Below are 18,705 nucleotides of genomic sequence, written 5' to 3'. Positions count from 1 at the left end.
ACTTAATGAAACAAAAGACCTATATATAGAAAACTATAAAACACTGATGAAAGAAGTCAAAGATGGCATAAATAGATGGAGAAATATATCATGATCATTCATTGGCAGAATCAATGTAGTGAAAATGAGTATACTACCCAAAGCAATCTATAGATTCAATGCAATCCCTATCAAGCTACCAACGATATTTTTCAGAAAACTAGCACCAATAATTTCACAATTTGTATAGAAATACCAAAAACCTTGAATAGCCAAAGCAATCATGAGAAAGAAGAATGGAACTTGAGGAATCAACCTGCCTGATCAGGCTATGCTGCAAAGCAACTGTCATCAAGACAGTATGGTACTGGCACAAAGACAGAAATATAGATCAATGGAACAAAATAGAAAGCCCAGAGATAAATCCACACACCTATGGACACATTATCTTTGACAAAGGCGGCAAGAATATGCAGTGGAGAAAAGACAATCTCTTTAACAAGCGGTGCTGGGAAAACTGGTCAACCACTTGCAAAATAATGAAACTAGAACACTTTCTAACACTATACACAAAAATAAACTCAAGATGGATTAAAGATCTAAATGTAAGACCAGAAACTATAAAACTTCTAGAGGAAGACATAAGCAAAACACTCTCTGACATAAATCATAGCAGGATCCTCTATGACCAAACTCCCAGAGTAATGGAAATAGAAGCAAGAATAAACAAATGGGACTGAATTAAACTTAAAAGCTTTTTCCCAATGAAGGAAACTATAAGCAAGGTAAAAAGACAGCCTTTGAAATGGGAGAAAATAATAGCAGATGAAGCAACTGACAAAGAATTAATCTCAAAAATATACAAGCAACTCCTGTAGCTCAATTCCAGAAAAATAAGTGACCCAATCAAAACATAGTCCAAAGAATTAAACAGACATTTCTCCAAAGAAGACATACAGATGGCTAACACACTAAATGATGCTCAACATCACTCATTATCAGAGAAATGCAAATCAAAACCACAATGAGGTACCATCTCACGCTGGTCAGAATGTCTGCTATCAAAAAGTCTACAAACAATAAATGCTGGAGAGGATGTGGAGAAAAAGGAACCCTCTTACACTGTTGGTGGGAATGCAAACTAGTACAGCCACTATGGAGAACAGTGTGGAAGATTCCTTAAAAAACTGGAAATAGAACTGCCATACGACCCAGCAATCCCACTGCTGGGGGCATACACACCAAGGAAACCAGAATTGAAAGAGACATGTGTACCCCAGTGTTCATCATAGCACTGTTTACAATAGCCAAGACATGGAACCAAACTAGATGTCCATTGGCAGACAAATGGATAAGAAAGCAGTGGTACATATACACAATGCAATATTAAGCAGCTATTAAAAAGAATGAATTTGAATCAGTTCTAATTAGGTGGATGAAACTGGAGCCTATTATACAGAGCGAAGTAAGTCAGAAAGAAAAATACCAATACAGTATATTAAACCATATATATGGAATTTAGAAAGATGGTAATGATGACCCTATATGAGAGACAGCAGAAGAGACACAGATGTAAAGAACAGACTTTTGGACTCTGTGGAAGAAGGCGAGGGTGAGATGATATGAGAGAATAACATTGAAACATGTATATTACCATACGTGAAATAGATCGCCAATCCAGGTTTGATGCATGAGACAGGGTGCTCAGGGCTGGTGCACTGGGATGACCCTGAGGGATGGGATGGTGAGGGAGGTCGGAGGGAGGATCAGGATGGGGAGCACATGTACACCCATGGCTGAATCATATGAATGTATGGCAAAAGCCACTACAATATTGCAATTAGCCTCCAATTAAAATAAATTTTAAAAAATTTTTAAAAAGAGGATGGAATAATTGTGGATAATCTGAAGGGTAGCAGGCAGAAAAGGCAGATGCCATTATAAATTAGTGAGACTGAACTGTATTAAAAAATTTGTTGAAGATCAAGCATAAAACTTCTGGCAGAGAACGTCTGCTTACCAGAAACATCATATGTCCAAAGACTCAGAGGTAAGAGGGCTTGGCATACTCAGGAGATTGCAAAAGCATACATTGGCTAGAGAAGAGGGGGTAGAGATAATATTAATATACTCTCTTGTGTATATGATACAGTGCTCAAAAAATGAGTATGCGGGCCAGAGAAGAAAGCAAATATAAAGTATCTGAAGATAGCCTTTCCTTCTATTTTGCTATTATTCTTGTGAAGTAAGGCCGTGTCTTCAAGAAAACTGTGACTTATTGATATTACTTATAAAACATAGAAGACACTTTAATATATGAACAGTCACTCAAAATTAACATTACACATTTATCAAATTAACTCTCAAACAAGAAAATTTAGGATTCTCAAGAATAAGACACACAGATGATAGTTTGATTGGGGAAAGAGAAAGGAAAACATTAGGAATGTTCTATTGAATGAACTATATTCTGGAAGGCCACTAAGACTGAAATGTGCTGAGTGGTTTCAATGCTGTCTGAGTATTTAGAAATTTAGGACAAGTGATGGAATAAGATACAAAGAAATTATTTCTTATGATTGTATTTGAGCCAGATTGTAACTAGTTCTCAAAATATGTTTGTTTTACACATTCATTTCCCCAAAGCTATTATGACAAAAGTCATCTATAGTACTATGAACAAACAAAGGGATAATTGCACTCATTTAGGAGAAAATGCTTTGCAGCATATGATTTTTAATAATTTCTAATTTTTGTAATGTTGTTTTATAGAAACATTTAATTTTTCTTCAAATGCTCTTACAAAAGTTTTTAATGTCTCTTTTCTTAATTCAAGAAACGTGCAAATCCATAAACTCAAACTTCACCTTGAGACTTTTATAAGTTTCAGGGCTTATATTCATTGTTTCCCCCAATGGACTAGTGATTAATCAATGCATGCTTATCACCTTGATTAACTCACTTCAGATTCTCTTTAAGAGAGAGAAAGCTTTTAGTTGTAAGTACTAATTGTTTTTCTCTTTAAAACCACACAGCAATCCTTGAATAAATTCAATTATAATCTTTATCAATTTCCACATTATCTGTTGTAAACTGGCCAACAGAATTAGTCACAGCATTAATGTCCCTGGTTCTTCCTGATATGCTACAATGTCCCTATAGAGGAAATACTTTCTCCTTTTTACAACATGGTTTTAGTCACAAACTGACATTGCTTTCACAATGCGTATGATTAGCTTGTGAAATGCCAACTCCTGTAACAAATACTCAAAAAATGTACATCTCAAACACAGTAGATTTTTTCTTAAAATCATATGACAATTTTAAAGACTGTTTAGGACAAGCAAGCAGGTTTCCCACATGTGTGATTCATGAACCTATGGCCCAAGCACTCCCCAGAAATTAATATAAGCCCAGGGAGGTGATCATTAAAACTATCACTGGCAGGGAAGTTGCCTTCCAATACCTGCCTAGAGGCATCTCATTATTACTAACAGACAAGGACATCTTTGGGTGGCATACAATTTTATCTTAGTATAAAATATAATAAAGCTGATGCCACCAAACCATCTTACCCTCTACTGTTCCCTTCTCCTCCTGCCTTCAATCTTTGCTAGCATCAGTCTTTTCCAATGGGTTAGTTCTTCACATCAGGTGGACAAAGTATTGGACTTTCAGCATCAGTCCTTCCAATGAATATTCAGGACTGATTTCCTTTAGGATTGACTGGTTGGATCTCCTTGCAGTCCAAGGGACTCTCAAGAGTCTTCTCCAACACCACAGCTTAAAAGCATCAGTTCTTCTATGCTCAACTTTCTTTATAGCCCAACTCTCATGTCCATACATGACTAATGGGAAAACCATAGATTTGACTAGATGGACCTTTGTCATCAAAGTAATATCTCTGCTTTTTAATATGCTGTCTTGGTTGGTCATAACTTTCCTTCCAAGGAGTAAGTGTCAAATATATGCTATTTAAAAGTTCCCAAAGATGTAAAAAGGCTTCCCTTGTGCTCAGCTGGTAAAGAATCTGCCTGCAATGCGGGAGACCTGGTTTTGATCCCTGGGCTGGGAAGATCCCCTGGAGAAGGGAAAGGCTACCCTCTTCAGTATTCTGGCCTAGAGAATTCCATGGACTGTATAGAAGTAAAATATAGGTTCACCACTGTGGGGCTGGAGAAGACTCCTGAGAGTCCTTTGGACAGCAAGGAGATCAAATCAGTCAATCCTAAAGGAAATCAACTGTGAACATTCACTGGAAAGACTGATACTGAATCTGAAACTCCAATACTTTGGCCACATTATGGGAAGAGACAACTCATTGGAAAAGACCCTGAAGCTGCAAAAGATTAAAGGCAGGAGCAGAAGGGGATGACAGAGGATAAAATGGTTGAATAGCCTCCCTAACTCAATGCAAATGAGTTTGAGCAAACTGCAGTTCTTTTGGAGCCCCCCAGAATAATGTCTGTCACTGTGTCCATTGTTTCCCCATCAATGGGCCATGAAGTTATGGGACTGAATTACATGATCTTAGTTTTCTGAATGTTGAGCTTTAAGCCAACTCTTTCACCCTCCTCCTTCACTTTCATCAAGAAACTCTAGTTCTTCACTTTCTGTCATAAGCATGGTGTCATCTACATAGCTGAGGTTATTAATGTTTCTCCTGGCAATCTTGATTCCAGCTTGTGCTCCATCCAGCCTGGAATTTTACATTATTTACTCTACATATAAGTTAAATAAGCTGGGTGAAAATTTACCACTTTAATATACTCCATTCCCAATTTGGAACCAGTCTGTTGTTTCATGTCCTGTTCTAACTGTTGCTTCTTGATCTGCATGCAGGTTTCTCAGGAGGCAGGTAAGGTGGTCTGGTATTCCCATCTCTCAAAGAATTTTCCACATTTTGTTGTGATCCACACAGGCAAAGGCTTTGGCATAGTCAATAAAGCAGAAGTCGATGTTTTTCTGGAACTCTCTTGCTTTTTCAATGATCCAACAGATGTTGGCAATTTGATCCCTGGTTTCTCTGCCTTTTCTAAATCCAGCCTGAGCATCTGGAAGTTCACAGTTCACATACTGTTGTTCAAAGAACAAATGCTAGCTTACTTGAAGTAAAACATGTACCATAACTGACATGGAAACATAACTCTCAGAAGTTATAAAGGACATTATTAGTGAAATGAGTTAGGAATTAGGCTAAAGATATAATGGGAAAAAATGTTTTATCTCATTTTCACATTACTTTAGTGAGTTCTGTCAGAGGAGACAATGGTACCCCACTCCACTACTCTTGCCTGGAAAATCCCATGGACAGAGGAGCCTGGTGAGCTGCAGTCCATGGGGTCGCTAAGAGTCGGACACGACTGAGTGACTTCACTTTCACTTTTCACTTTCATGCACTGGAGAAGGAAATGGCAACCCACTCCAGTGTTCTTGCCTGGAGAATCCGAGAGACAGGGGAGCCTGGTGGGCTACCGTCTATGGGGTTGCACAGAGTCAGACACAACTGAAGTGGCTTAACAGTAACAGTAACAGTGAGTTCCGTTAGCTAAGTTGTAGGACAAAATCTTTAACATTAACTTTATAGGTTACCTGGCTCAGACTTCCCTGGCCATCTAATGATTAGCACTCTGTGCCTCCAACATAAGGGGTGTGGATATAATCCCTGATCAGGGAACTGGGATCCCACATGCTACACAGTACAACCAAAATATAAAATTAAAAACATAAAGCTTTCCTGACTTGAGTCCTGATGAACTCTGTGATATCCTTCTGCAAAATTTTATTAGTTATAATCTGACCGCACTGGACTTTTTTCAACTACTTGAATGTGACCTGGTCCCCGCATCCCATATATCACAGCATTAATAGATATTTTCCTGCCTGAAATGCAATAGTCTCAATTTCCCCAATCACTAGTTAAACCTCAGGTTCTAACTTAATGTTATTTCCTCCAGGAATGTAGTACTAATCCCCAGGTTATTAGACCAGAACAGATACCTATAATACAAGATATCACAGCACCTTCTCTGCATTATTCCATTTTAAAGATACTTACTAACTTTCTCTCACACACCAGGCATAGGATTTGGATTTGAGGATGTTTGGGTATCTGATGTAATAGATATGGGTACCCACTTTCATGGAATTTATGGGAAGGTAATATTAAAAGTGTCATATTAAACCATGTTAATTTTAGACAGACATTTTGATCTGAAGGAAAGTTCTATGAGAACTTGCAAATTAAATTGGCATTTAAAGACTTTTTCATAGAGGAAATATTAATGGAGTTGAAATTAGGATGAAGAGGAATGTTTAAGTAGCGTGGTACACAGTTACCTTACACAAGCAGACAAGAGTATGTCTCCTTGTGGGACATCTATTTCACTTGTCTTGCATCTGTGCTCCTGAGTTGGGGGTTGATAATAAAATACATAAGATACAATAGGTTTCACCCAATACCAATTTATTTTGCCATAAAAGAAGTAACAATGTAGGCAAAATACAAAGTTCATGACAAAGTCAAGGTGGAGGTTTCATGGACATTAGGAACACCACACTGGTGATGACTATAGTGTCAATGAGTAGAAACAGGTGAGTGTAAACCACCTCACAATAGAGAATCAATAAGCCATGATTACCATTGCATTATAAGTTCTACTGGTCCTGTGCCCCTTAAAGATAATATGAGTAGAATCCATCCTCCAGTGCAAATACATCTTATTAATAACAGGTACTTGTTTTGCAATAAACTGCATGGACAGTAAGAATAGGTGCTTACTTTGGAACACAGTGTTCTCAATCAGGTTCTCATTTATCTGGCATCCAGTTTTTTATGTATCAGTCAGTTCAGTCACTCAGTCACATCTGAATCTTTGCAACCCCATGGACTGCAACATGCCAGGCTTCCCTGTCCATCACCAATTTTAATTTCATGTTACCATAGGGTTAGCTCAAGGGTCATATCTTCAGGCTTCCATGAAGCTGGAGAAATAGCCTAAAAAATAGTCATTAGAACTTGACTTCTATCCTCACAAAATCCACCAAAAGTATGGGAAGACCTTGGTGTTGGTGGAAGGTGTGGGAAGCTGACGTGTTATGTATTTCTAGAAATCGGAATGAATTCATAGACCCCACATGTTGGGGGGTTCAGGATGGGGAACACGTGTATACCTGTGGTGGATTCATGTTGATGTATGGCAAAACCAATACAACACTGTAAAATAATTAACCTCCAATTAAAATAAATGCATTTATATTTTTTAAAAAAAACAAAGAGGAATAAGTGAGGTGGCACAAGAGAAGACTAAAGAGATAAATATGATTATGATCACAGAAGTTATCTTTGCCTGTGTTAAGAAATTTATTCTATGAAAAAAATGAAACTCATTAAAGAATTTGATATGTGGAGGGTTTAATGATAAGATCTGACTTCCAGCAGCAGTATAGGTACTTAGACGAAGAAAGAAAATGCCAGGTTATGGGGATAATCTAATTAACTTTTCTTGTTAGATAAGAGTAGGGTAATGGATGTGGTGATGGACAGACACGTGTAAATGTAGTAGACAATTCAATTCAGTTGAGTCACTCAGTTGTGTCCAACTCTCTGACCCCACGGACTGCAGCATACCAGGCTTCCCTGTTCACCACCAACTCCCATAGCTTGTTCAAACTCATATCTGTCGAGTCGGTGATGCCATCCAGCCATCTCATCCTCTGCCATCCCCTTCTCCTCCTGCCTTTAATCTTTCACAGGATCATGGCCTTTTCCATTGAGTCAGTTCTTTGCATCAGGTGACAAGAGTATTGGAGCTTCAGCTTCAGTATCAGTCCTTTCAGTGAATATTCAGGACTGATTTCCTTTAGGATTGATTATTAAATGCTAAAATTTAATTTACCATTTAATGTTAAAATTTAATTTACCATTTAATGGTAAAATTTAATAGGAGATGATTAAATGGTAAAATCGAGAGGACTTGCTGAGAAATTGGATATCAAATGGAAGAGGTATATGGTAGAAGTTCATTCTAACTGGATAGTTTGTGTTGTCTTGCTTTCAAAGAACACCACCAGAAAACCAATGTTCAGATGAAAATCATGGTTTTGTCTTAGACTTGTTAGGTTTAAGTTATCTTTGAGAAATTCAAGTAGAAATGTCCATTAGTAGGGAGATATCCATTTTTGAAGCTCAGAGGAGTTCTGTGAACTTGGATTGTACCTTTGGAAGCCATGACCCCATAGATGGTAATTGAATGGGCCTGGATGACATTTCCTAGAGAGTATCTACAAGAGAGGAAAATATGAAATAAAATAAAGCCTTGCCAATCTTCACTATATACTGATAAGATAGCAGAGAATGAATCTGCAAAGAAATGTGCAATGTAGTAACCACAAAATATTAGGAAAACCTGGAGAGGATAATGTAAAAGAAATCAAGAGGAGACTATTTTACTAAAAAAAAAAAAAAAAAAAAAAAAAGGCTGAAGCTTGAGTAATATGCATTGGATTTAGAGTTATGGAAGTAATCAGTGGTCTTAGTGAGAACTATTTCAATGGAGTGATATAGAAGATGACAGTTTTGTTTAGAGGCTGGTGAGTGAAAGAGACAGGAAGCTTAGCTAACTCTTCAGAGTAGTTTGGCTATGAAGTTCCAGAAATAAACAGGAAGCTGGAAGAATATAAGAGAATAAGATATACCTTTTAAAACCAAAAATATAATTAATTTTGTGAAGTTTCTAAAAAGGCAGGAAGAGTTAAAAGAAATTTTAAAGTCCATTAAAAGACTAAGTTTCTATTTGACTGGAGACCATTTTGGATGGCCCTTAGAGCAGAGAGCTGACTCCATGGAGCTAAGCCAGCCTGCAAAGAGTCCAGGCTTGGGACTGATGTCATCTTTCTTGACAGACAAAATGAGCACCCTATGTACACAAGATACTTAGTGATATTTCTGGGTATGTTGACCCCTTGATGGTAAGTATCTTTTGTTCAAGTGTCCTCTGACATCTGAGACTCAGTTATAAATGTATAAAGCTATGGGGTTGGGCTGGAGAGAGGCTAGGCCCTTCTAGGAGTGCCCTTCCCTCCATCAGGGCTTCCCTGGTAGCTCAGTGGTAAAGAATCTGCCTGCAATGTAGGAGCCATGGGTTCAATCCTTAGGTTGGGAAGATCCCCTGGAGAAGGAAATGGCAACTCACTGCAGTATTCTTGCCTGGAGAAATCCATGGACAGAGGAGCCTTGCAGGCTATAGACTATGGAGTTGCAAAGAGTTGGACACGACTGAACAACTAACACTTTCACTACCTCCATCATGCTCCATTTCCAGCCTACTGATTAAGTCAGGCTTCCTCTGCTGAATCTTAGCCGTGACATATGTAGAATATCTATTCCTAATTTATGTTATGAGATAATGGAACTTCATGGGCTGCCCAGGTGGCTCAGCTGGTAAAGTACTTGCTTGCCAATTCAAGATATATAAGATACGCAGGTTCGATCCCTGGGTCAAGAAGATACCCTGATGAAGGGCATGGCAACCCACTCCAGTATTCTTGCCTGGATAATCCCAAGGACAGAGGAGACTGGCAGGCTACAACCCATAGTGTCACAAAGAGTTGGACACAACTAAGGTAATTTAGCACATATGCAGTGGAGCTTCAAAAGATTGTATGTGTCCTTACTACTTCTCTGCATATAAGTTTTACTTTTTTTCCTAATAAATTCTATGATCTATCTCTAGCACTGGAGTTAAGTATTGGTGACCCTCTTGAAGACACTATTTCATAATTTAACTAAAGCAGATAAAATGGTCAAATCATCTGCCTCATAGATCACTTGCAATTGTTCCATATACTACAGTATTGCAATAGGCAGACACACATAAAACATTTCAAGAAGCCACGCACCACCATACACCAATGGCAAAATCTCATAAAGTCTTCAAGTCTTTCTGAGGAATGAGAAAATGAAAATTTCCCCTATTTTTGTCAAAATAAAAAACAACAAAAAAGTAGATCAAGCAAAATCTGTTCTATCTCCCACTTGCTGCCTACAAATTACCCACAGGGAAAAAAAAGAATCCCAAGATATCCTAGAACTGCTTAACAGCATCTGTAACACAATTTGTGTATCTTCACAAAGTTTATGTGTAATGTTAAGTCTCCACTTATTTTAATGTTTTCTTTTTTTCCAGGTTAGCAAAATTGTCTCAGTTCCTTCTAGTTCTAGAAGTCTGCCTTTCCGGTTGCTTATAGTATATATAAGAAATGATACAGGATTCATTGAAACTTAAGATAAAATGCCTGGCTTTCTGTATTTTCCACCCTTTTATCAGATGCTCTAGAAAGGGGGTTTTAACACATTATTGAAATAATGAATAATGTCATTTTGTGTCAGAGCACTACTGGTAGCCATTGCATGTTTCCACAATCATAACTAGAGTGGAAACATGAATTTCCTTAGTATGTCCCAAATATTCCAATATCAGCAATGAAATATGCTCCTTTTGATCAAATGCCAACAATGTATTTAGGAATTTGTTATGAAAGCTGTTAATTGGTATATGATCAGACAGAAATTGCTTTTAAAATAATCCCTGACATTTCTGTCATAAATCATCATGTCACCTTCCACTCTATCATGGTAGTTTATAAGAAAAGAGCATAAACATGACACAATTTGTCAATAAAATCTAACAGAGTAGAGTACCATATGATATGACACAAGATTGAAGAAGGAAGTCAACAACTTCAGATTAAAATGTGATGGCCAATTGCCATGAGAAGCTAACCTGACTTTTCTGTGACAATAACACTGTTAATGCTGAATTAAATGCAAGCATACTTTAGTAAATACTTTAATTTCTTCAAGTGGAATAAATAGAATGCTTTCCCCTTCTCCCCAAATTAAGGAAACTTAATTGCATATATCTTAGTAATAAAAGTATCATTTCAAAATAGACATAGAAAATAAATATGTACAGAAATGAAAAAGTGTTTTATGCCTCAGATACCTGAGGAAAATTAAGTTTCTTAAGGATATTTTGATTTTCTCTCATTTTATCAGTGTGCTCATGGGGATGTAGGGAGGTCAGTAATCACATAGAATTACGGAAAGATTGATTCCAGTCCTTTCATAGTAGAATGCAAAATGCCATGTTTTATCTATTCATTTAGCTTTGCTGAATAGATTGTTCTTTCTTTCTCTTTCTAGTTTAGATGAAGAGCTAACCCCAAATGACATAAAGAATACTAGCTTGTGAACACACCAGATGTTTGATGCAATATGCAAAAGCTGTCACACAAAGTAGGAGAAAAGTTATTTTTAAAAGAATATGAATATATAACTCTGATTCATCTGCTTTTTTTTCAGACCATACGCAGATTTCTATATAAATTATAAAAGATGGGTCCTTAGATGAAAGCTGTTTATAATTTGTGGAGACCATTTTCTTGTCAACTTGGTAATCTTTCTCATAGAGGGTTCATTATTAGGCAAACCAATTAAGTGTGCTCAGAGTAAGCCACATATGCTAAGTACACAATTTGTATAAAATTCTAATATGTTCATTACCTTTATACCAGTGATTTTTTTTCCCCCTGATTTGGAGTAGTGGGTTCATTTTTTAAATAAGAATTTTGTGTTAAAAATGGCATGTTGAAATGCCTGACATGAGAATTCTCAAACTGTCTTAACTAGATTTTGGCATTTAATAAGCTGTAAACTGCTGAAGCTATTTGCAGATGAAGTCTCATTTTTGTCCATCAGCAGGGGGCTGGAAGCATAATTAATTGAGTGAAAGTTAAAAGACGGACAGCACGGTTACATTTATGCAAATACTGCAGCAGAACATCTAATGAAAGAGAAAAATAGCTTGCAACCAATTGGTTTGGTTTTGGACCAAAATCCACAGGGTCCATTTAAACATTGCAGATTGTGCATCTGACAATTAAGACTTATAGTTTTTTTTTTTTTAATACTACTGTGATATTAGGAAGTGTAGGCAAAAAGTTGAAGTCCAGAGAGACAATTCTATTTCTGCTCTCATCTTTCTTACCTCTCATGAATGTTAAAATATCCTTGCAAAAAAATCAGAAACCAAATGATGCATGTGTGTGCAACCATATGCCAGGCTCTGCTATTTGTTTCTTTTATTCATATCCCAGGCATATGTACCCTTGCACACCAAAGGTTCCATTTAATTAAAGTTAGTTAAAAGCTTAGACCACAGAGATCAGGACAGCTGCTGGAGATATTAACCTGGTTGCTGTTTTGGGACAGCACAAAGCCTTTGCTGGTATTCCCATCTCCTATTACATATTTTGGTGGGGTTTATCCCAGTAGTTGTTTGCCTCTGAAGACCACTGACTTTTCCTTGAATGCTTGGGAAACATTAGCTTCTCCAGTGATCAAAGGAAATATCAAATTGAAACTTTGCATATTCCTCATTCGTATGTTTTTCCTCGTGACTGTAAGGATGTGCATGACTACCTAAGTGATTGTTTTTTTACTGTGTCTTTGTATGTGCATTTGATTTGTTAGCTATTCAGCAAGACACTGCTTCCCACAAAGAAATTCCTTAAGAACTCTTGTTTTTTGTTCTCATACTTCTGTTCTTAGGGAAGGTCCTATTTAGGTAGTTGAGATTTAATTCTAACCTTTTTCTTTTCTTTTTTTTTTAATGCTACACAATTTAGATTTGTTACCAAAGCAGGAATGGGTTCTATGTGCATGTCATAGAATTTTATATGTGACTCTCTTTGAAGAATCATAAAACACAACTTTTGTGGTAATATCCTTTTTTTCAATTAGAAATATCACTAATATTTCTATACAAAGTTCTATGAAACAAAGTTTAATCTTTAAAATCAAGAATACATTATTTCTGATGTCTCTCTGGGGATAACACTGTATTTAAAACAAAACAAAAATAAAAAATGTCTTTGACATGTTCTCAGTGAATGATTATAACATGTTTTTAAAATAATCTAAATTCAAAGATAGGTAAGCATTAAAATATGAGAGCATAGAAAACTTAAAGTAATGAATTCACATGGAGGCTTTCCGGATTTAATTGAACTTCACATATTATTTATGTCCCATGAAATTCTACTACTTATTATAAAATGTATTTTTGTATAATTGCTTCCTTCATTCAAATCATTAAGCCCATGGTGAAAATATTTTTAGTATGTTGTCATGATTTTTTTCATAAACATATTTTAATTAATCCTCAGAAGTTTAATTTCAAATGTGGAATATGATTGCATAACTCCCAGAGTTACCAACCACTTTGTTTCTAAAAATAATGTCCCTTTTAAAATATATAGCTACTGTATATATTGGGCTTTCTTTTGCACTCTAATTACTGAAATATTTTGTTTTATAAAGATTAATACTGAACAATTTTTATCAATAGCATTTCACAAATTAGTATAATCTGCTGAAGAAATTTTAATATGAACACATGTAGCAAAACCAAGTGCATTATACATATATAGACTAAATTCTATATATAATATAGAGAATCCCATGGACAGAGGAGCCTGGTGAGCTACAGTCCACAGGGTCGCAAAAAGTCAGAAATGACTGAACTGATTTAGCACACAGCACACACATACACACATACATATGCATAATGATATATCCAATTCTGAGATATTTTTGCTTGCTTTATTTCATTAAGTGGAGGGTCAGGAAAATGTTTCTAAAGTAACTCTGTTTAAGGCAAGTATTTATCCAAACAAACATAATTTCCTAGTCTTCTAGTTATTGGGCTTCTTTGGAGGCACAGTGGTAAAGAAGCCACTTGCCAATGCAAGAGATGTTGGTTTGATTCTTGGGTCAGGAAGATTTCCTGGAGAAGGAAATGGTAACTCACTCCAGTATTCCAGCCCAGAACTTTCCATGGATAGAAGAGACTGGAGGGTTACAGTCCATGGGGTCACAAAGAGTCAGATATGACTGAGCATGCACTCATCCGTACACATATTAGTTATGATTATGCTTTTATATATATTTTGTAAGTGAGATTCTGTTAATATGAAGCACAAGTTTGTTATTGTTGTTTAGTTTAGGCTTTATTTCAACAATAATTTTATTTTTATTTTGGTGAAGGAGAACAGACTTAGATTTGTTAAGACATTCCAGAATTTAACATCATTCTAAAATGTTTAAGCCTCATCATTTTAAATATTCCTTTCCATTAATACAGAGTTTTAATGTTCCATTATGTGGATGTTTCATTCCACAAAGAAAACATGTAAGTTGCTTATGGTGATATAGAACTATTCTTTGGTTGAACAATTTAAATGTAAAACACTATGTTTGTTGCCAAAATATTAATAATACTCTGGCTCATCTGAAAATATTAGAAAGGTATATCTACTTTGTCATTACATTAACATTTTATTTACATTTCTATATATTCTTACCTAAATTACACAAAAATTCTTCTTTAGGATGTAAAAGAGGAATTATAATAGCAAACGGGAATTTAAGCCAAATAAATTCAGAGGACATTTATCTTAAAATACAAACCTAGACATTTGAAGAGAAAACATCTATTTTTTATGCTAACTAGTTTGAATGATAACCCATTCTATGCTAAACTAAAGTAATAAGAACTATATCTTGTTTCTTGTTTTCAAAGATGATGGAATTAAAAAAGATAAGGCAAGAAAAGTATATAGTTTTAAATTTTCCAGGTAGCAATTACTTAGCGTATATGTTACTTTTGATTAATAGTAAGTTTTCTAGCTAAGGAAAAGAAAAATAAAGAAAAAAAAAAGGAATATCTGTCTTTTAGTACTCATTCCTCTGAAATAAGTACCAGTTTAGAATACAAAAAAAAAAAAGGCAATAAAATTTCTGCTGGTTTTGAGTTAGTCAAACTTTTAACTCCTCTTTTCTTGGAAATCTCATAAAGCTGAACATGATAAATAGAAAACTACTTCTAACAGAGTTGTTTGCCAAACTTAATCTATCAAGGTAGAATATTAAATGTTAAAGACAGTATTATTGTGATGGGATTAAATACTACATTTATGAACACAATTAGAGTTTTGCTAGTATTTACTCTTTTTTTTTTTTTAACTGTATTATTGAACATGGCCCCACACAGCAGAAGAAGACCCAGATTTCCACTCAGTTGGTCTCTCCCATCAGGAAGCTTCCATAAGCCACTTATCCTTATCAATCAGAGGGCAGACAGAATGAAAACCACAATCACAGGAAACTAACCAAACTGATCACATGGACCACAGCCTGATCTAGCTCAATGAAGCTATGAGCCATGCAGGGGAAGGCCATCCCAGACAGACATTTATGGAGGAGAGTTCTGACATAACATGGTCCACTGGAAAAAGGATGGCAAACCACTTCAGTATTCTTGCCTTGAGAACCTCATGAACATTATGAAAAGGTAAAAAGATATGACAATGAAAGATGAACTCTCCAGGTCAGTAGGTGCCCAATATGCTACTGGAGAAGAGTGGAGAAAAAACTCCAGAAAGAATGAAGAGATGAAGCCAGAGCTAAAACAACACCCAGATGTGGATGTAACAGTTGATGGAAGTAAAGCTTCCAATGCTGTAAGAAGCAGTATTGCATAGGAACCTGGAATGTTAGGTCCATGAAATCAAGGTAAATTGGAAGTGGTCAAACAGAAGATGGCAAGAGTCAACATTAACATTTTGGGAATCACTGAACTAAAATGGACTGGAATGAGTGAATTTAGCTCAGATGACCATTATATCTACGATTGTGGGCAAGAATCACATAGAAGAATGGAATAGCCGTTGTAGTCAACAAAAGAGTCCAAAATGCAGTACTTGAATGTAATCTAAAAATGACAGACTGATCTCTGTTCGTTTCCAAGGAAAACCACTCAATATCACAGTAATCCAAGTCTATGCCCCCAACCAGTAATGCTGAAGAAGCTGAAGTTGAACAGTTTTATGAAGACCTACAAGACCTTCTAGAACAAACACCCCAAAAAGATGTCCTTTTCATTATAGGAGCATGGAATGCAGAAGTAGGAAGTCAAGAGATACCTGGAGTAACAGGCAAATTTGGCCTTGGAGTACAGAATGAAGCAGGGAAAAGGGTAATAGAGTTTTGCCTAGAGAACACACTGGACATAGCAAACACCCTCTTTCAACAACACAAGGGAAGACTCTACACATGGACATCACCAGATAGTCAACACCAAAATCAGATTGATTATTCTTTGCAGACAAAGATGGAAAATCTCTATGCGGTCAACAAAAACACGACCAGAAGCTGACTATGGCTCAGATCATGAATTTATTGCCAAATTCAGACTTAAATTGAAGAAAGTGGGGAAATCCACTAGACCATTCAGGTTTGACCTAAATCAAATCCCTTACGATTATACAGTGGAAGTGACAAATAAATTCTAAGGGATTAGATCTGACAGGCAGGGTGCCTAAAGAGCTATGGACAGAGGCTCATGACATTCTACAGAAGGCAGGCATCAAGATCATTTCCAAGAAAAAGAAATGCAAAAAGGCAAAATGGTTATCTGAGGAGGGGTTAAAAATAGTTGAGAAAGGAAGAGGAGCTAAAGGAAAAGGAGAAAAAGAAAGATATACCCATTTGAATGCACAGTTCCAAAGAAGAGCAAGGAGAGATAAGAAAGCCTTCCTCAGTGATCAAAACAGAAAAATAGAGGAAAATAATAGAATGGGAAACTCTAGATTCTCTTCAAGAAAATTAGAGATATACCAAGGGAACATTTCATGCAAAGATGGGCTCGATAAAGGACAGAAATGGTATGGACCTAACAGCAGCAAAATATATTAAGAAGAGGTGGCAAAACACACAGAAGAACTATACAAAAAAGATCTTCATGACTCAGATAACCACGGTGGTGTGATCGCTAACCTAGAGCCAGACATCCTGGAATGTGAAGTCAAGTGGGCCTTAGGAAGCATCACTACAGACAAAGCTATTTGAAGTGATAGAATTCTAGTAGAGCTATTTCAAATTCTAAAAGATGATGCTGTGAAAGTGCTGTACTCAGTTCAGTTCTGTTCAGTTGTGTCCAACTCTTTGCAACCCCATGGACTGCAGCATGCCAGGCCTCCCTGTCCATTGCCAACGTTTGGAGTTTATTCAAACTCATGTCCATTGAGTCAGGATGCCACACAGTTATCTCATCCTCTGTTGTCCCCTTGTCCTCTCACCTTCAATCTTTTTCAGGATCAGGGTCTTTTTGAATGAGTCAGTTCTTTGCATCAGGTGGCCAAAGTATTAGAGTTTCAGCTTCAGCACCAGTCCTTCCAATGAATACTCAGGACTGATTTCCTTTAGGATAGACTTGTTGTATCTTCTTGAAGTCCAAGGGACCCTTAAGAGTCTTCTCTAACATCACAGTTCAAATATCATCAATTCTGTGATGCTCACCTTTTTTTATAGCACAATGTTCACATCCATTCGTAACTACTGGAAAAACTGTAGCTTTGACTAGTGGGAAATTTGTTGGCAAAACAATGCCAAATTGTTAATGTCTGATTTTTTTATTTGCTGTCAGGTTGTTCATAGCTTTTCTTCCAAGAAGTAAGTGTCTTTTTATTTCATGGCTACAGTCATCTTCTGCAGTGATTTCAGTTCAGTTTAATTCAGTCACTAAGACAGGTCTGACTCTTTGCGACCCCATGAATTGCAGCATGCCAGGCTTCCCTATCCATCACCAATTCCTGGAGTTCACTCAAACTCATGTCCAGCGAGTCAGTGATGCCATCCAGTCATCTCATCCTCTGTCATCCCCTTCTCTCCTGCCCTCAGTCCCTCCCAGCATCAGTCTTTTTCAGTGAGTCAACTCTTCACATGAGGTGACCAAAGAACTGGAGTTTCAGCTTTAGCATCAGTCCTTCAAATAACACCCAGGACTGATCTCCTTCAGAATGGACTGGTTGGATATCCTTGCAGTCCAAGGGACTCTCAAGAGACTTCTCCAAAACCACAATTCAAAAGAATCAATTCTTCAGCACTCAGCTTTCTTCACAGTCCAACTCTCACATCCATATATGACTATGGGAAAACCATAGCCTTGACTAGACGGACCTTAGTTGGCAAAGTAATGTCTCTGCTTTTGAATATGCTGTCTAAGTTGGTCATAACTTTTCTTCCAAGGAGTAAGCGTCTTTTAATTTCACTGCTGCAACCATTATCTGTAGTGATTTTGGAGGTCCCCAAAATAAAGTCTGACACTGTTTCCACTGTTTCCCCGTCTATTTCCCATGAAGTGATGGGACCAGATGCCATGATCTTCATTTTCTGAATCTTGATCTTTAAGCCAACTTTTTCACTCTCCTCTTCCACTTTCATCAAGTTTTTTACTTCCCCTTCACTTTCTGCCATAAGGGTGGTGTCATCTGCATATCTGAGGTTATTGATATTTCTCCCGGAATCTTGATTCCAGCTTGTGCTTCTTCCAGCCCAGCATTTCTCATGATGTACTCTGCATAGAAGTTAAATAAGCAGGGTGACAATATACAACCTTGATGTACTCCTTTTCCTATTTGGAACCAGTCTGTTGTTCCATGTCCAGTTCTAACTGTTGCTTCTTGATCTGCATGCAGGTTTCTCAGGAGGCAGGTAAGGTGGTCTGGTATTCCCATCTCTCTCAGAATTTTCCACATTTTATTGTGATCTACAGAGTCAAAGGCTTTGGCATAATCAATAAAGCAGAAATAGATGTTTTCCTG

This window comes from Capra hircus, chromosome 12, assembly GCF_001704415.2.
Source record: "Capra hircus breed San Clemente chromosome 12, ASM170441v1, whole genome shotgun sequence".
Classification (NCBI taxonomy): domain Eukaryota; kingdom Metazoa; phylum Chordata; class Mammalia; order Artiodactyla; family Bovidae; genus Capra; species Capra hircus.
This window is presented reverse-complemented; position numbering follows the sequence as displayed.